Source organism: Papaver somniferum, chromosome 6 (assembly GCF_003573695.1).
Source record: "Papaver somniferum cultivar HN1 chromosome 6, ASM357369v1, whole genome shotgun sequence".
Lineage (NCBI taxonomy): Eukaryota > Viridiplantae > Streptophyta > Magnoliopsida > Ranunculales > Papaveraceae > Papaver > Papaver somniferum.
This window is the reverse complement of record NC_039363.1, coordinates 92,955,742-92,959,980: the sequence shown is the minus strand read 5'-3', so window position 1 is coordinate 92,959,980 and position 4,239 is coordinate 92,955,742. Positions and strand designations below refer to the sequence as shown.

Here is a 4,239-nt window from a genome sequence, read left to right as displayed (position 1 = left end):
TCCCACTAATGAGTGACCTAGTTACTTTTAGATTTTGTCCCACCATTAAGTGACCTATATCACTAAACAAGGTGATATTTCTAAAATTATCCTTTTAATTGATTATAAGAAATATAAGAAATATGCATAATTTGATAGTCATGTTTATATTCGTTACGTAAGTGTTTTAAAATGCTTTTCAATGGTACAAAGTTTGAGAACATCCCTGGTGTAATTTGAGAGATAGATCATTTCAAAATTTCACTATTTATTATCCATAAGGGTATAATTGTAAAAAGTGATTAAAAATACTTTTCTCCTTGCTTGCCTTAAAAATTGTGCAAACTTGAACTAGGTCACTTAATAGGGGATGGAGGGAGTAAAAGATTTCAAGGCTCCATCAAACATATATAAACAAATAAGATACAGAATAATCAGATGTAGAAGCCTAGTGAGAGCATTCAACAGAAGCATACAACGGTGTAAGAATGAATTTCTTAGTAATGACTTTGCCACATGATGTCATCACCCGAAGCTCATACACATCATCACAAGAAGATAAAGTCATACACAGACATAAAACCAGAAAGAACAAAAAAAGAAAAAAAACAGAAAATAACAATCTCTTCATATTTACTACCCTAAGTTAGCAGTCTAAACCATCGTGCAGCAGGAAATGGGAAAATAGGAGATTTAACTAGGATACATCTAAACCATTAGAGTCTTAGACTACTGAGACCTGACCTCTTCTTTACTTGAAAAATATAGCTTTCATCTGCCCACCACATTGACTCTGGCTATCTGATCAAATCACTGGATGAAGCAAAACCAAAATTAAGTTAGATATTAACCTGCCTATAATTTACATGAAATAATGAAACTTAAAATCCGAAAATAAAGGAAACAACAAGATGATACCTGATGTTGGTGCTATTGATAGTTACCATATCCAATACCCCCATAGCTTGGTTAGAATACATGTTAGGATCTTGAGCAGCTGAAACATATGCATAGGTGCAGTGAATCATCCAGCAACGCCATTCGCATTTCTCTGGTTATCGTCTTGTAGAGATTCATAGGCAGAATCGTAGAATACTAGCCTATATTCTGTACAACAGCAGTGTAAGGGGGTCAAAATACTGGTTTAATCATTTTTATAGAGGAGCAACTAGTCCAGTTCAGCACATACCAACTCTCGCCTGATACAGTGTACAAGATCAGAGTGTTAAACAACATTCTTAATTTTTCAAATAGGAAAAATAGAAGATGTGAAGCACTTATCTTTTTGTGCCGATTGTGGACTTTAGGCTCTTCTTCATATCATGCCATTCATAATTGTGCATTCATACCGACCTACAACAGCAAGATGTTTAAGGCAAAAATGAGTAACAATGTATAATAATTGTTACTGTCAGATCTTAGTCGCTGAAAAATTAAGAAACGCAATTTGTAATTGGTTACTAAAATATAAATAAAGATAAAAAAATACAAAATTTATGAGTTAAGACCTGTAGTTGTTTGAGTCCAACATTATATGAACTCCACTAAAGCCCTTCTGCACTTTTCATAACTATAGCAGGAAGCAGCTAGTATAGCATTATTACATGGTATTGGGGGGTAGTAACATCAGACTTGTCTGTCCCTTATCCTCATTATCAGATGGACTTGACATCTTACCTGTTACCGCAATCGATTGACTTGATTCGTCACCCATTAGAATGTAGAACCCCTATGAAAATTAAACAAATTGAAACAAAATTAGAATCAAATTAAGTTTCTGTCTACAATCAAAGCAAGATAACTATGCTACCACCCACAATAAGATTCTGTCTACAATTAAAACTTCTGTCATACAATCAAAGTTTTAACAAGAAAATTGTACTTGTAAATCCTTGATAAGACAAACTGAGTTTAATAACTAACTGCATTTAAGTAAAATAAACTAACAAAACAAACGTGGAGATCCAATAGTGTCCACTGAACTAAAGCAAAGAAAAAAAATACATTCAAAGCGAATCGATTATTGTATGCTGAATCAATACTACCTAGAAGCTAAATCTGAAATCATCTTAAGCATACATAACACAAATTAATTGAGCAAGCAATTCCGTAAATTTCAAGGATCTGCATCCTTGTGCACTAATTGCCCTTCAGGGTGGCAAATATCTTATTCATTTGAACAATTTCTAATGATTCGAGCTCACAATCATACTACAACATTCTTCTATGAGCAACAGAATGGATATAAAATTCGAGAATTCACCATTTCCATTTTCCAGACTAATATATACACATCTAATTGCAATTTGTCAGTCTTAATCATATCAAATGTAGTCACAATCAGGGAATGCGCAAATCAATTGAGTACAAATCTGCTAAAATGGCTCATTCTTGCTTGCCAAATGGATATTATAACTTGATTATATACCAAATCTACAATTCATATTCATCGAGAACATTAAATTTAACAGCAATTACTACCAAAATATAAAAAAATTAAGAAAAAACAAAACCTAGATTTTCTAATGTTGAAACTTGCTGCCTCAACCTTCAAACGGCCAAACCATTAACCTATTTCAACAAAACTTACTGCCTCAACCTTACTATCCAGTATCCAAAAAATGCAAAAATTATAAATTGGGTCTCTCTGAAAATCAATTATAATGACAGAAATCCGATCTTTTTCGAATTTACTTACCCCTTGAAATAAAAACCCTGAGAAGCCATGGATAAGCTTAACAGAAATTCAATTAGAAATCAAAAACCCAAAAAAATCGATTTAATTCACAAATTTCTAATCTACTACAAATCTAACCAGAAAGACTAACAAAATACGAACCAGATCCACTCATAAATGCATCGAAATCATTAAAACGTAAGCGAATCCAAAACTTCAAATGAGTCTCAAAGATACCTGAAAATAGCAAAGATTTGCTTCAAAAAAAAAAAAGATTAAAAAAAAAGCAAAGATAAAAGAAGCAAGGAGTTTTTCTTTGACATAGAGGTTCCTTTTCGTTTAACAGAACTCTTTGCCTCACAGACAAGACATACTTTCTGACCATCGGAATGATTAGATAGTACAATCTTAATATCATCGTTAGAAGATTTCTTCCCTCCATTTGATGTGCAACATCCTTGAATGATGGTGACTTCAGGCACATCCGTTTTACTAGAAGGGACTTCCGTTTTTACTTCTGAGCATGAACCATCTTTAGTTGTGTCAGAAGTACTTGGCATATTATATTGCTTTGAGAATCCTTGAATAGAGAGCTTACTCAGGCGATGTTCAATTTCCAAGGCATCTCTTCTAAGGCTAGCTTCAAGAGACGTACACGAAGAATGAACTTCAGTATTACCTTTGGATTTGCAATCTCTTATTACACCAAGTAGAACATTGACATGGTGCTTCAACCGATTGAATCTATCAGCTTGGATTCTAACAAGATTTAGATTCAATTCACTCTCTTTAGCCGAATCCCGTTCATTAATATAGAGGCTCACATTTGAAGGGTAATCGGAAGTACACATGTCAGTGTTAGTCTGTCTCGTCAGTACAGAAGGTTCATCTATATTCGAGATTGTAGAACCGTTCTATTTAGTAGAGTTAGACAATATAGAACTTTTATTTCTGGTAAAGCGTTTATCAGAGATAGTACTCTTGTCCATAGAGTCAGATAGCTGCAAACACAGACTTTTGAGGTTTTGAACGTGTTTGCCTGCTCTAATACCAATTGAAAAAAACGGGGGTCTAACAGCACCATCCAGTATCTCTCTTAGCAATCTGTATGGACAAACTCAAATATACTTTTAAGAGAATCAACAAGACTCAATCAATTAAAAGTACATCAACGAGTTTATATCTCTCTCTCTTGATTTGATTTCCTCAAACAGAAACTGCGAGTACTAATCAAATACAAGGAATAACTTGGATGGTACCACAGACCAATATCCAAGGATCAATCAATGACAATCAACAACCAAAGGTTGGATTACTCTAATTGATAATCTAATGCACAACCTGTATTATTTCAATTATAAAGATAAAACAATATAATGCGGAAACTGAAATAACACAGACACCAAAAATTTTGTTAACGAGGAAACCGCAAATGAGGGAAAAACCCTGGGACCTAGTGCAGATTGAACACACATTGTATTAAGCCGCTACAGACACTAGCCTACTCCAAGCTAACTTCGGACTGGACTGTAGTTGAACCCCAATCAGTCTCCCACTGATCCAAGGTACAGTTGTACTCCCTA

At 34.1% G+C, this 4,239-nt stretch overlaps 1 long non-coding RNA gene across 8 annotated transcripts; it reads right to left on the bottom strand.

Annotated features, from left to right (window-relative positions):
* Positions 1 to 364: 364 nt before the first annotated feature.
* Positions 365 to 3,109, bottom strand: LOC113285893. 8 transcript variants are annotated; one of them, XR_003328992.1, is made up of 5 exons: positions 2,819 to 3,109; positions 1,657 to 1,708; positions 1,488 to 1,549; positions 898 to 1,332; positions 365 to 792 (listed from the first exon to the last, which is right to left on the bottom strand). It is a non-coding gene; the product is annotated as an uncharacterized LOC113285893 (long non-coding RNA). The 8 variants fall into 8 exon arrangements; XR_003328996.1 differs by having other exon boundaries at positions 2,894 to 3,109; XR_003328989.1 differs by having other exon boundaries at positions 1,488 to 1,708; positions 2,819 to 2,893; positions 3,031 to 3,087.
* Positions 3,110 to 4,239: the final 1,130 nt, after the last annotated feature.